The 16,914-nt window shown below is 32.4% G+C and overlaps 1 pseudogene; it reads left to right on the plus strand.

The window, feature by feature from the left end:
* The first annotated feature begins 16,523 nt into the window (after positions 1 to 16,523).
* On the plus strand, positions 16,524 to 16,640 carry LOC145277216 (U2 spliceosomal RNA; annotated as a pseudogene).
* The last annotated feature ends 274 nt before the right edge of the window (positions 16,641 to 16,914 follow it).

Consider the following 16,914-nt stretch of genomic DNA (forward strand, 5'->3'; position numbering starts at 1 on the left):
AAACGGTTTTAATCATGAATGATTTAAATTCTGTACCCCTCAAAGAATCATTTTATATCTATATATCAATAAACGTGAAATCATCTCTGTGTGTGTGTCTGTGTGTGTATTTCCCTACCAAACTATTTTGTCAATTTTCATTCTACAGACTCGAGATTTGGCATAAGTGGTACTGAGACTTAAGAAAATCTTGGGAGATTAAACAGCATATCAAGTATGTGGGGATATTTACTTCGAGGGGATCCAAGTGCTTGTAGTTCGTCAGAGCATTCACAATATACGTACTTGTAGAACAGGCAGAGGGATGTAGCATCTGGTCGATGGGATAAAATCCGAAGCTTAGATGACAGAACAGAACCTATCAGGTTGGCGACTCTCTTTTGAACCCTGTCCAGGAGAGAGAAACTAGTAGCAGATGCACCGACCCAAATGTGATAACATTGTTCAATACATGGGCGAATGGTGGCTTTATAGATGTTCAAGATAGTTTCATGCATAAGTACCTTTCTAGAACGGTAGTGAGAACTCCCCTTCTTCGCAGCAGCCTTGGCCATGCTCTCAATATAGCTGTTCCAATTCATGTTCCTTGCGAAAATTAGGCCGAGGAGTTTAATAGAAGTACTTTCAGGTAATGTGTTTTGGCCATTGCTACTAGTAGTAGAGAAGGTGTCTTGTAATTATTGAAGGAAGCACGCTTAGTCTTGGCAGCATTTAATGTGGTCATCCATTTTGTCCCCATTTCACTACAGATTAGAAGCATTCCTCTAGTGTTCCTGCAATTTTCTTAGATATGTGTTCATTTGTTTTATCCTCGTGCCTGTTATAAAACCTGGTGTCATCAGTAAATAGACCCATCTACGAGACCATTTTATCAGGGACGTCATTTATGAATATTAGGAATAATAAAGGTCTAAGAATAGACCCCTGAGGTACACTTACATTTATATCAACTTGTTTAGATGTACGAACGTCCAGGACAACCTATATACATCCCTTTCTAAAGAAATATTAAACTATGTTATGTACACTTCCAGTGATATTATATGATCTGATTTTCCTAAGAAGACCATAGTTCCATACCCTATCCTAAGCCTTAGATAGATAAAGGGCTACCAATCAAGCCTCCCTTGCTTTGTCCAGTGAACGGTATATACGTTCAGAAATTACCGTAAGGATATCTCAAATATTTTGGCGACAAGCCGGAGGAAGCTAATGATGTGATAATTAAGTGTGTCAGTACTTTCGAAAGAAGTCTTAAAAACTGTTACCTCAGAAGCAGTTTTCTAGAGGTCACTAAAGCGAGATTCGTTAAGGCCTTTGTTTTAAAGTTTGCAGCGAATTAGAGTAAACTCACATGAGCATATTTTTAATAAAACAGCCGGGATAAAATTCGTTCCACAGTAAAAAAAGAATAAAACGTTCTTAATACGTTAGTAGACGTGAATATTTTTTTTTTGTTTTGCAACCTCAAAATATAAGGTTAGACTATTAAAATTGTTTCAGCAGATAGAGGAGATTTCTGTCTGATCCTTCGGATGGTTAAGGTGTTTCACTGTTACCGTCTGAAAAAAACAGACAGGAAAATCCTCTGTATGCCGAAACAATTGCAATAATATATTGAGATTCTAAAATGAAACACACACACATGCATAAGTGAACGTGTCTGTGTGTCTGTGTGTACATTTCGTTACGCAATAACTATGTCAATTTTTAGTCTACACACTCGAAATTTCATATACAGGGTACTGAGATATGGAAAAACTATGTAATCGGTTTTCATCGAGAAATTTGGCTATTAAGGGGTCAAAGATCAATGATCTGACATTTTAGAACTCTAACAAACTCCTCCGATAATTTTGGGTTTAAACAATTGAAATTTTAGACATAGGTCCCTTGGACATGGATCTAACTGAATAACATGATTTGAGCTCGAAACAATAAATTTTAAAGGGTCATAATAAGGGTCAAAGTTTTTGACCTCTGCGGTCTCTACTAAATTACTCATACAATTTCTGATATATATATTTGAAATTTTCCATAAAGGGTAATAAGAGATAGGGCAAGCTTTTTCATCGGTTTGGGTCGAAAATGTTTAGTTACCAATATATAAATGTATGTATGTATGTATGTATGTATGTTTGTATGTCTGGCTAAAACTTTCGACAAAGGCGACGGATTTTACCAAGATTAGTATAGTTTTGAAGTTGTACCTTTCATACGACAAATATCGAAAAATTAGCTAAAAACATTAACATCTTCATCTTCAACTAGGTACTTTTCTACATGGAGGCGTCGCTTTTTCCGCCGATATCCTCTCCTTTCGATTGTTTAGCCTTAATGTAAACATTTCACTTCAGGTTTGGCAGTGGTCGTAACCGTAAAGACGTCAGGGTTTTCCCCCGTTCTTTTCCTCTTTCGCAGTAGGGGTTCGAGCCTTCCTTCCTACTACCACCTTTTTTTTTTTGCTCGACATACACATCCAAACATCCAGGCAACGCCGGATTGAAATCCTAGTTTATATATATATATATATATATATATATATATATATATATATATATATATATATATATATATATATATAACTATCAATACAGTAAATTCATAAGTAAGTAAAGCTTCATTATTTTTCCAAGCTATTTTTTAGTAAGAGTGTTTAGCAGAAAAGCTAACCAAAGACTACCTGAAAAAATAAATATACAATAAATAAATGTTTCCATAGTCAATAAAAGTTCAGTTCATGTTTTTTGTTGTTTTTAAATAGTTTTTAATGCTCTTTACTTGAAATAATTTCAGCGAACCGAAATTAAAACGAAATTTGAGGCGATAACTACTTAAATGAATTTTTATATAAACTACACATGCCATAATCGAATATTCCTCAAGCACAAAATAACGGAAAATATTAAAATATGCTTATAAATATTCCTTACGTTGACGTAACTCTCTTAATTTCAAAGTCGCTGCCATTTTGATATCGTTTAAAACCGGTTCGTGAATTAAAAACAATTTTTTTTTTACAAACTACTTAAAAATACAAACCAATTAAATTTTCTTCCATAAAGGTAACTTTTATTGACTATGGTAACATTTATTTCTTGTATATTTATATTGTTATATATATAACATTTTCTCTTTGTAAGGAAACATCATTTTGTTGGTTACTCTTGGCTACGAATGGAAACAAAGTTGATATTAAAAACATATTTTCGCGAAAATTATCTTTACTTTCATCATATTTTGCTTAGGGTAAACTTTTTGAATATCAAAACCTATCTCTTTACAACCCCCTCCTTTTCATAACCTATCATACTTTCATCAATCGCAGTCCATTTTCTGTAGGATGTTTTTGAACAAAGTCAACGACGGGTACTTCTGCTAGTATATATATATATATATATATATATATATATATATATATATATATATATAAACTTGGAAGCCAGTCTTGCGTTCTATCGAATCGTGTTATTAGCTACCGTTCTCAATCTCTTCACTCATTTTTTGCAAGCTTATCGACGTCATGGACATTCAAATCCGCACAATTTTCTTTTTCCAGTTCAAACTAGGCCGAAAACTGCCGAGACTTTTCGAGATATCAATGAAGCGTTTGGCCGAGGAACCATAAAGGTACGTGTGGTACAACGGTAGTTCAAGAAATTTCGCAATGGTGACGTTGTTGCTGACTGTGGTTGATAAAGAACATTTGACAACCTTAATTGAAGCTGATTCTCGTACCACCAAGTTGCGGTGGACCACTCAAAGGCGTTCGACATTTAAAGCAAATGTTTAAAAGTTATGATTACGGATTGTCTTCGGCCGGTCTCATCAATCGCAGCTTCTTTAATCCGGGCGAAACGATTAGGCGGAGAAATACTGCCGACAAATCGAGGAAATGCACCAGAAGCCCCAGCATATGTGCCCGAGATTAGTCAATATGTAAGGGACAATTTCTCCTCCATGACAACGCTCGATGTTGCTAAACTGACCCTGCAGAAGCTGAATGATATGGGCTACGAGATTCTGCCTCATCCGCCATATTCACCGGACCTTCCGCCCACTGATTATGACTTCTTCAAGCATCTCATAAACTTCATGTTCGAAAAAATTCTTCAAATCCGAATAGATGCCGAATCGGCCTTCATTGACTTCATCGCTTCCAGACTCAGAATTTCTATCTTTGATCTGAGAAATAAACTTGTTTCTGGTTGGAAGATGTGTGTCGATTCTAATGATGCTTGTTTCTGGTTGGTAAAATGTGTCGATTATACTGGTTCTAATTTCAATAAATAATATGATATTATGAAAGGATTTATGATTTTTGAAGCTAAACGTAAAAAAAACGATATTATATTTGCACCAATCAAATATTACTGGGCGGAATTCGCCTATCAGGCTATCTTTGCTGTTTTAGGAGGTCACGTGGGTGATGTTTTAGCGGTATGAACAAATAAATTACTGCAGCAGCTCCAAGTTGAGTGAGGAGTGGGACCAGTGTAAGAAGCATACAAAGTCATATAACTACTTCTGAAGACAAACCGGGGTCTCTGTTGACTTGTGGACCGGCGCCAGATTATGTTGCCACACTCAGGGTCTGCTAACGGTCACCTAACATCACAAGGGGAACATCACATTCTTTAGCACAACAAATTACACATTAGTAATGACTTTCAAGTCGACATCACTGATGTCAGGCTGCATGGTGTGGTCTTCACTTAAAAACTTACCGATGACAATAACCGTGGCCAGAACCTTTTTTGTCATGACTCTGGCTACGTCACTATAAGTCGTTGCAATTCAGTAATGCAGTTGCAAACGTAAAGTTGTCAGCACCTTCGTAAGATCAGTAAAGTTTGCAGCACACTTCTCGGACCGGTAAAGAGCATCTATTGTACAGTAGCGCATTTTCGATCTCGCTCGTAAAACATTGTGTTATTTAAGGCATGGTAGAAGGTCCTTATCAGTCTTGGGATTTTTACATAACTGGACTACTAATAGATAATCGTTAACCAAAAAAAAAAAAAAACGGTTTTCATCAAATGAAAATGGAAATATACCATCTTTTCTAGAATAATAATTTTTATCGTTCCACGCCATATAATAATTTCGAGGAATGTACTACTTACAATCACTTGCATAATATATATATATATATATATATATATATATATATATATATATATATATATATATATATATATATAACATAAAGCTGAATGTCTGTCTGTGTATGTGTGTGTCTGGTCACGAATAGGCTCCGATATGGTTGACGATTTAAAAAAACTGATTACACATAACGGTAAAGATGTATCGAGACATAGGAATGGGTATGTTTGATCTGACAGAATGGTGGTTCATTAAAATTTGTGGGGCCTGCGTTCGCGCCTGGTCCACAAAGTATGGAAATAAAAAACTTAAAAAATTAAAAAAAACGTTTACAAGTGTTTTTGATATAGATTTACATAAGAATACTGTGATAAGTATGTTTACTTAAATAGGGATGATATAATAAAATTGTGGGGTCTGCGTTCGCGCCTGGCCTCCATAAAATGGAAATAGGCACACACTTTAATGAAAACTTTTCATATCTATCTGCGTTAGTATACTTTGATAATTATGTTTCAGTTTGAAGAAATATGGTATAATAAAATGATGGGGTGTTTGTTCGCGCCTGATCTCCATTGAATGGAAATATGTCACAAAGTTTAACAAGGTTTTTTTTAATATAGATCCACAGAATATTGTGATAAGTTTTTCAGTGTGAACACGTATGGTATAATAAATTATGGGGTTTATCTATTTTTACTTTCATCATATTTTGCTTTGGTTTTGATACCCCAAAATTCGAAGTAATCTCTTTACAAGCCTTCCTTTTCATAACTTATCATACTTTCATAAATCAAACTCCATTTTCTGTAGGCTGATTTTGAACCTAGTCAACGACATATACTTTTGCTAGTATATATATATATATATATATATATATATATATATATATATATATATATATACCTACAACACGTTAGTTTTATCGTATTACGATGATTCTAAATATTCAGATCATTGTCGAATATTAAAAAAAATGATATCTACATTGAATTAAAGTTGTAGATAGATTAAACAGCCATGTGAGTTTAAAGTCATGCGTTTGTATTTCATATTATAATTGCGTCCAAAAGCAGCCCTTAGATCACAAAAAGCATTCTCCCGTTGTAATTTTAGAAAATCAATGAACAATATTTAAGATCGGAAAATGAGTCTAGTGTTTTCCATGCAAATGTATGTTCAGGATAAACCGAGTATCCGTTTTCTCTTCAGTTAATCTTATTTTCATTCAGTCAAGGTCGAAACAAATGAAGGTCAAAAAGATGCATCACTTGCTTTATTCAATGAGTTTATAATCATAGGAAATTTATGGTAAACTAAAAACTGAATTAAAATGTACATTTCATCAATATTATCTCAATCATCAATTAAAGATCGATTGATATGATCCTTAGATGAAAAATGTACGCTTTGGAATATTAATTTGAAGCTTGGAGGCATACGTCTATCTGACATCTTTGTACTCATGTAATGGAATCCACAGCTAACATAATAAACGAAGGAAAATATGCAAATTAATTACAAGAAATAAATGACACGGACGATATTATCAACAAATATTTTTGGGGTAAATGAGCAATGAAATTCGTATATATATATATATATATATATATATATATATATATATATATATATATATATATATATATATATATATATACTAGCACTGATGCTCAGGGTTGCCCGGGTGTTTGGAGGTGTGTGTTGAGCAAAAAAAAAGTGGTAGGAGGAAGGCAGGTTCGAACCGGTACCGCGAAGGAGGAAAAGAACGCGAATAAAATGGGACGTCTTTTCTGTAACGACCACCGCCAAAACGGAAGTGACGTAGGTTTAAATTAAAGCTAGACAATCGAAAAGAGGGGACAGACACACAGAAACGTTCACTTTTATATATACTCGCAAATATGTGTTCAGCAAAAAAAAAAAAAATGTGGAAGTAGGAAGGCAGGCTCAAACCCGTACTGCAAAGGAGGAAAAAGAACGGGAAAAAAACTGACGTCTTCGATGTTACGACCACCGCCAAACCAGAAGTGGTCGTAACGTCAAAGACGTCAATGTTTTTTTCCGTTATTTTCCTATTTCGCGGTACGGGTTCGAACCTGCCTTCCTACTTACTACCATTATAGTAACGCCGGGCTGAAATGCTAGTATAGTAATAAAAGTGTCTGTCTGTCTGTCTGTCTCTCTGTCTGTGTGTCTGTGTAAATTTTCCTACACAATAACTCCGTCAACTTTCAGCCTACAGACTCGAAATTTAATATACAGGGTACTGAGATTTGGGAAAATTTGTAATCGGTTTTCGGCCAGAGATTTGGCTGTTAAGGAGTAAAAGTTCAACGACAATCGAAAGGAGAGGATGACTTTCAAAAATATCGGCGAAAAAAACGACCCCCTTGTAGAAAAGTGGCCAGTTGAAGGTGAAGATATTAATGTTTTAGCCAATTTTTCGATATTTGCCGTCTAAAAGGTCGAACTTCAAAACGATACTGATCTTGTAAAAATCCGTCGAAAGTTTTAGGTAGACATACAAACATACATAAATACACACATACATACATACATACATTTATATATTGGTAACTAAAGATTTTCGACACAAACCGATTAAAAAGCTTGCTCTATCTCTGAATACCCTTTATGTAAAATTTCAAATGTTTAGACTATAAATTTTCTTAGTAATTTAGTAGAGACCGCAGAGGACAATTTTTTAAACTTTGACTCCTATTATGCATCCTTAAAAATTATTGTTTTGGGCTCAAATCAAGTTATTAAGTTAGATCAATTCCTATGGAACTGATATCTAAAATTTCAATTGTTTAAACTCAAAATTGTCGGAGGAGGTTTGTAAAGTTCTCAAAAGTCAAATCGTTGAACTTTTACCGTTTAACAGAGAAATTTCTGGTCGAAAACGGATTACTAAGATTTTTCCAAATACCAGTACCCTGTATATCAAATTTCGAGTATGTAGACTGAAAATTGACAGAGTTATTGCATAGGGAAATGTACACAGACAGGCAGACACACAGACACGTTCACTTATATATATATATATATATATATATATATATATATATATATATATATATATATATATAAGTGAAAGTGCCTGTCTTTGTGTGTGTGTGTGTGTGTTTCCATACCAAATAACTGTCAATTTTCGGTCTAGAAACTCGGGATTTGACAAAATAAGTACTGAGCTTTGGAAAAATCTTTTTAACCGGTTTTCGGACAGAAATTTTGCTGCAAACTGGTCAAAGTTCAACGATTTGACATTTGAAAACGCTACTAAAATCGTCCGCCAATTTTGAGTGTTAACACTTGAAATTTTAAATGTTGGTTACTTGAACATGGATCAAACTTTTTAAATTGATTTGCGCCCCAGGAAATAAATGATAAGGGGTCAAAATTTGGGTCAAATTTAAAAAGAATTTGACCTCTACTAAATTACTCAGTCAATTTCTGGTCTAAACATTTGAAATTTTACATAAAGGGTATTCAGAGATAGGGCAAGTTTTTAATCGGGTTGGGTCGAAACTTTGAGCTGTCAAAAAGTCAAAATTCAAAAGATTTGAGCTTTGCGGTATCTAGTTAACTATTCAGCCAATTCGGAGTATAAACATTTGAAATTTATAGATAGCGGGTAATCAGACATGCGATAAGCATTTTAATCAGTTTTGGGTGAAAATTTGGCTGCGAAAAAGTCAAAGTTGAAAGGGTTGACCTTTGCAGATTCTACCAAATCCCTCTGCTAATTTGGGGTGTAAGATTCGAAATTGTAAATGTAGATAACTTGGACATGGGTAAGACTTTGTATTTTATTTGAGACTAAATTAATAAATGTTAAGAAGTCAAAATTGGGATGAAAGTTTTCAAAAATGACTTTTGCGGTCTCTAGGAAATTACTCAGACAATTTTTTTTAAACATTTGAAATCTTACATAAAGTATATTCGCACGTAGATGTAGTTATGAACAGTACATAGGGCCAGAGCAAAGTCAGGCTGAACTGCTAGTATATATATATATATATATATATATATATATATATATATATATATATATATATATATATATATATATATATAAGCCTGACGAATCCTATAGTTGGATGAAACGCAGAATATTCAGTGTAGCTTAATCGCCATATATATTTTATAAATTACTATATATATATATATGTATATATATATATATGTATTATGCATGTATGTATGCATATAAATGCATATATATTAAAATTAAAATAATATATATATAATTTGCTTTGAAAAATGATGAAACACATTTAATTTGTTAAACTAGAATTGATCGGAAATAAAGCAATAGAGTAAGTTTAGTGGCAAATGCATTAATGTAATATCAATGAATATATAATCGACATTATCTATGCTTATAACTAACTATTTGATGTTATTTTATTTTTAGAGTTGTTTTCAAGCGAGAAGTCTAAATCTGTAAACATAACAACTTTCTTGGTTGCGCTTTTCTGTTTCGAGCAAACTATAATATTGCCTTCTTTAACTCCAACGAAAATAATTTCTTATTGACCCTTAAATAAGTTAATGATACAAAATTTTCTGTCACCAATCTATTGTCTCACTGACTTCTATACACACTTATCCTCGAGTTGATTCCCAGCCTTGATATGCTGTGAAAACTTTGTAAATTTTTATGTATCTGCATGGCTTTGATGTCTATTCTTGTATTTATGTGAGCTATTTGTAATATTTTAAAATAAGTTTTTTTTTTGCATTATTTGTTTGAAAATTTTACGGCATAACAGCCATCTAGATATTGTTAAACAGTTGTCAAATGTTATCGTATGGATAGATTTATTATCTAATATAACTTGCAAGCATTAATCCTGAAGCCTAACATGTTAAGTATTCTTGCGAGCCTTTTTTGCTATGCATATGAACTCTGAGCAAATGTATTATCTTAAAATCAAATAAGCTTTTTAAAATAATTAATTGTAAAAATCAATCACAAACTATATCTAAAGTTTAAAATAATTAATTGGATTTTTTTAAATTACTCCGATCAAGTTAATAATTAAAAAAGAAACATTGAGAAATAATTGAAAAAGGTCATCGCGCCTTCACTGGAAGCAAGGTGTAACACCTCTGTATGGATTCACTCGGGAATTTCGTTTTCCTATTGCTCGGGTTTGTTCCATCACTAATGTGATATAATAGCACTAAAAATACAAAGTGTATGGCTATGGACGTATTAAATCTAGTAAAATAAACGTGAACAACTGTAATTGTAGAAATAAAAATAAATTCGCATTAAGTGCAACTGTTTCACTCGTTTAGAACCGTATTCTGAGATCATTCCATGTAGCAACATGCATTGATAATTTATTTAATAGGGAAAACAACAGTCTACAAAATTGTCTTCATAAGATGAGATACATAATTTCCTAGTTCGAACCTATATAAATTGTAGTGTGATAATATAAGCTTACACTACTCTGTAGGTTGTAAAATGGGTAAATATATCTTATTAATATTTTTACATTTTAAGGTGATTACAGTAATATTTTTCTTATTAAGATAAAATGTGATTTTGCTTACTATAAACAGTAATTTGTGTAAATGATTGGTTTTGTGAATGTTTAAATTGAGTTGCTTAGTGTCATAAAGTTAATTAAACACAGGAAAATGTTGGATGTGTTCGATTTTTTGCATTCTATATTTTTTAATACAAAATATATTATAATGCTAGGCACATACCACAATGCATAATTTAAAATATAAGAATTAAGTTGAAGATTAGAATTCTAATCTTTACTTTTCAATAGACTTTAAGGATTTGTAATGAATATTCAATAAGAATTTACTAAAATATTTACACATGTGTTAATATTTTAGTGTTCTTGGTGACTGTGCTTTTGTCGTTTCTTTTCTTTTATTTTTTAGTTTTGTTTTTGTTTTTTAATTAAGGTATTTTGAGGTCTATTATGAGGTATACATGTGTTTTATCTCTGTAATAGATGTAAAAATATAGGACATTGGATTTTTAGAATTAAACAAAATAGATGGCATCATAAATATTATACCATAAAACAACATTAAATAAAAATATAAAAATGTAATTAATATAAAATAAACAATTAATCTCCCTATATAATATTTTGATAGCAAAAATTCCACTATGGAACAAAATATCCTAGGTTTTCAACAACAGATGCCACATAGAAATTCCATGCATGAAACCTGATAGCCACTATCTTATATAGTTTACCAACATTTTTGTCGCATTCACTCGTGTTAATAAAAAGCTATATTACATTTGATGAGCAACACCAACACAATCGCCACATCTACAGACGAAGAATCTCCTATTTGTCTCTCAATATTTAGTGCTCCAATCGTACCAGTTAAGACCGATCCAAATTTTATATTTTCCTACGACAGTGTGCTGGCACCGCCATTAACTGTTTTTTACATGCATACATATAAATACTCTTTCCATTTTTGATTCACAAATAATAAGGATTCCCCTGCCTTATTCCGTCCATTGTGATTAGCTGAACTCTGGCCATTTCTTTTATTCGATATTAAGGGCATTCCTATCAATAATCAAACGCTAACCTACGATTCAAATATGGCAAGCATACCTTTTTCGCACAAACTACATTGCTGTGCTCTTTTTCTCAGATTATGCGACAAAACACACGGGACCTATAATACACGCAATGAAATAGTTGGTTCTTTCTTTTTTACCTGATTTTTCGCTATTTACACGGCGAAATCTCGGTAGATAACGAACGAACACACACACAGGTACACGTCGGCTTCAGAAGAGTAGATTTGTTTATCGCGCCTGCGTCTTTATATGTAGAAAACTAATTGTCTCCGGAAAATCTAATCGAGATTTTCGTAATCAGCCTACTCGGAAACATAAGAGTAAAGGAGGTGGACCTAATGTAAATGTATACTTTAAAAAAACATAACAGTAGGAAAAAATTAATAATAAAAAAAGTTATGAATTTTTTAGGGTAGATACTTTTTTTGTCATTTTTGTAATCAGGTGCGTTCGTCGGGAAAAAAAATACTGTTATGAATTTTTTAGGGTAGCTTGTTTTAATCGCCATTTTAGTAAATGACTTTTACACACTCGGTAAACTCGATGGCTTTCCTTGTCCGCCGGAAGTCGCCGAGCGAGACCCACTGGAAAAAAACCAGGTTGTAAACTGCAAAAGAGAGAGAAAGACAGTTGGGAATTATATATATATATATATATATATATATATATGTGTGTATATATATATATATATATATATATATATATATATATATATATATATATATATATAGTCATGGGTAGATTTGGTAAAAACAGGAAGTGAGTGCTCAATACTTTAGTATTATTAGGTATGTTTTTATTATTTCAACCTCGGGTTTTGGTGGGTTTTTTTCGAACGACAGGATTATAATATTATTCTGCCGATCTTTTCGGATAATTCAAGTCAAAAAAATTACATATCCATCTACATAATTGCTAAATACTAAATAGCTTTAACTTTTTTAAATTGCGAAAAAATTCAAATAACATAAAATAAATCCAAAGATATATTTACATGTAATTAAAATAATAGTTTATCATATTTGTATAGTTTATAAGTTTGCACTTTGAATTTGACCTTTAATATTAAACAAAAAGTTTTGTAAGGTTAATAAAATATATTAAACAATCAAAGGCTTTCCAACAAATGCATTCTGACAAACAAATTAAAATTCTTCGCTCGAAAACCGACTGAAGTAAGTACGTATTTAAAAAAAAAAAAAGCACTTTTTATATGAGAAGTGTCACCGAGTAGCCAAATTTCACGTAGATAACTGATAATCTCTTTTTGCAAGTCTGATATGACACATACATATATTATGTAAGAATTATCTTATAGCAACCAACGTTATCGTAGTGAGATTCTTCTAACCAAATTTGTGATAACAAAAGTAAATTGTTTTCATCGAAAATACTGAATTCATGCCAGCATTCTCGAACTATAGGATTGGCGTTTGTAAAACATTAAGATTTTATCTGCAAATGCAAACATCACATTAAATATAGACGTAGGAAAAAAAGCTACGTACGCATGTCTGATGTTTATTTATAGTATCAAACGCACACGCACAGACACACACACACACATATATATGCACATATGTTCTATATATGCATACATGTACATTCATGCATATGCTTAATATATTTGTATGCATATATATATATATATATATATATATATATATATATATATATATATATATATACATGTATTTATGCATACATATAAAAATACAAATAAAAATACCAGCGGTGGTTGACGTTATGTCTGGAGAAAAATAGAAAAACCGAACGAAATTATTAAAATAATCAACGTTTCGTCCCTATTTCAGAGGACATCTTCAGGATATTGAAGTAAAAATGCAAGAAAATAAAACAATCATAGACCATACGAAAAAGAGAACAGTTTTGGAATCCTACCCTTGTCGGGAAGGACATACGCACACATGTTTGTCATTCCCGACATAGGTAGGATTCAAAAACTGTTCTCTTTTTCGTATGGTCTATGATTTTTTTTCTTTTCTTGCATTTTTACTTCAATATCCTTCAGATGTCCTCTGAAATAGGGACGAAACGTTGATCATTTTAATAATTTCATTCGGTGTTTCTATTTTTCTCAAAACATACATACATATGTATATGCATAATATATTCATGCGCATATATACATATGTATAAAAACATGTACATGTATATGCACATTTCAACACCCACTCATGTATATACATGCATGTATTCACACACACACACATATATATATATATACGCATATACACACGCACATTGGTACATGCATGCATATAAAGTATACAAATCTACGCCGATACACAAACATTATCATGCAATATACCCTCAAACATACGTATATATATATATATATATATATATATATATATATATATATATATATATATATATTTACATACATACATACATACATACAAATAAATAAATATATGTTATGTGTGTCTGGGTCTATAGACAAAACTTTGATAATATGATATTTCAATCTGAATAATGTAATAGATATCATTACGCGAAATACTATAATTGATCTGTGTAGAAAGACAGAATGATGGAACAATTAAACAACGTTCCAGATGAAAAACTAAAGATCACATGTTTATAACAAAAAAGACATTTTGTATTCCATGAGTCTACATAAGTAAATAGTGAATTTTACATTGCCTTCATATTTCCTACATTAGACTGTATATAATGTTTAGGTATAAGTGTAAGGGAGAGGCATGGAAGCATATTTTACGCGAAGGAAAATAAAGACATTTAGAGGAATAATTAGAGGCTTCCATAAATACTAGGCATGGTTTATTATTTTATTTTTTTAATGTCATGTGTTTTATGAATGTTCAAACAACAAAATGCTTCGATTTTATTCCTTTAAGACGGTATACAAAAAAATGATACAAATGATCATTATAAAAATGATAAAATTATTAACGAATATACTAATCGTGGTAATAATAATAATAATAATAATAATAATAATAATAATAATAATAATAATAATAATAATAATAACAACAACAAACAACAAAAAGCCCTTGAATGTTGAAACTAACACACAGGAGCAACAAGTGCGGGCCAGACAAACTGCTGTAAAGGCAAAACATGAAACACTGCATGGAACCAAGAACACTGAAACCTCAAATCTATTAGTTCTCTAACCAACCCCTACCGCCATTGGCACATCAACCCCCACCACCAAAAAAAAAAAAAAATAGCGAGACCAAATAACCAAGATGAGTCAAGGAGGAAGGAAAGATCGATGAACTGACCAGACCTCTGCCAAATAAGTGCGAAGAGAACTGAGAACTTGGGAAGACTTGTTGCCACTCACATCCCAGCAAATACCAATAGCTACTGCCAACGAGAAATTAATGGCAAACAGCTGTTGCGATAAGGCAAATTTATTTGTAAATGTTATCGAAAGAGGTGGAGAGTACTGGAAACCTAGAGAAACTTGTTGTCACTAAGCTTCCAGGGAACACCATAGGTTGTTTTCAAGGAAAGATCTCTGAAGACCTATGTCAAAGCTCCTTGTGAGCCAATAATAATGTATTTTATTTCACCCCTCGGATTTTTTTATAGTCGTCTCCCCTTGATTTTATATTCCTTGGTCGTTTTTGACTCTCGATCGTCTGAAAGCCAACTCTGCTATTTTACCTTTTGTGAAAAAAGGGCATCTGTAGCTTTTGTTGGAGAATTAATGTCACAATAAGAACACTTTTATGAATCTGGTTTAGACGTAGACGTTTTTAGCCAGCCCAGTAATCCCTTCTTTTTATAGTGGTATCTATTGGTCAGCCGGACCTGCTAAGACTCATAGGAATTGGATGCTAATTGTGGGGTCTCTCTCACACTTTATTTGCCTTAAAGTGATTCTATTCCTGTTTATTCGTTTATTTATTTATTTATTTATCGAAAACAAACCATTTCTTACTGTAATATCATATCTCTTTGGTCAAACTTTCCTGCAGTTTAGTCCTGTATGTTGCGAAAATATCCTTACATCTTACTCTTTGTTAGATTAATTTGTTCTTATGTTTAAAGAAATGATCTACATGTGGTTGGTAATTTGCCTCTTGGCCGTTTTCACGCATATTAATTGTCTTTCTGTTTTGTTTTGTTTTTTCGCAAGAATCTCTCCAGCGTCTGGGTCTCGAGTCTCTAATCTCATAGATGTTTTTTTTTTATCTGTTAAGATTGTCTTTGCTACAATCCGCTTCCTATGTGTTATTTCTACATCCTTCCTATTCTGAAGATGACTGCTCTGGTGTACATCCTATATCCTAAATTATACATTCGTCTGTCAAACGCTATATTTGTTTTCGATTACTTAATGCTCGCCACTCTTACTGGATGTTCTACGCTAATCGCTCAGATCTTGCTGGTATATCCGTCTTAAATTCCTTTGTCTCATGACTTGTCCAAAATTTCACCTTCTCTCAACGCTTTCCTGATAACGAACTGCATCATCCTTGACATTAAAGTTTCCATATAATCGATCAGTTTTAGTTTCAACATTCAAGTTCTTTCTTTAATAATGTAGCTCTTTTCAGCATAACTAGCTGTTGTATATTCTCGGTCCTCCCCTCACTTCGGATTTTTATAAGTTTTTATCTATGTTATTTCAGTGCTCATAACATCATCATCATCATTATTATTATTATTATTATTATTATTATTATTATTATTATTATTATTATTACGCTTATCGCTCCGTCCGTTATCATGGAAAGTGGGATATTCCAAATAAACCTTGCCATCCTTCAACAATTTTTTTTTAAATTGGTGTCGCTGTTGAGGCAACTCTAATAAAAATGATTTATCTTTCTTGGCCTTTTGGCTAAGATTAAAGTGTAGTATCTGTTCTTCGCGTGCTACTTTTACATTTCTTCTCTCTCAGTGGAAGAGAAATCCTTTACGACTAAGTCAAATTTTTCCACGTTAAAAAACGGCCCTGGTGTCTAAATCTGTCCCGTGGGGAGGCATTGTGAATACGTACTATGTTTAATGTAACAAAGTTTAAATATTAAAAAAGTAACTGGAAAAAAGTTATTTGTGATTTAATTACAAAATGCCCTGGAAATGTCACTTTTGATTAATTATAAACTGTCCTGGAAAATGTCCATTCTGATTATTTTTTTTTTGTTTACTTGCTTCCCCACAAGGGCGAAATTGGGCATGAGGTCGGTTAAAAATTTAGGGGAAAACCA

Source organism: Euprymna scolopes, chromosome 5, assembly GCF_053919585.1.
Source record: "Euprymna scolopes isolate OS-2025 chromosome 5, ASM5391958v1, whole genome shotgun sequence".
NCBI classification, from domain to species: domain Eukaryota; kingdom Metazoa; phylum Mollusca; class Cephalopoda; order Sepiida; family Sepiolidae; genus Euprymna; species Euprymna scolopes.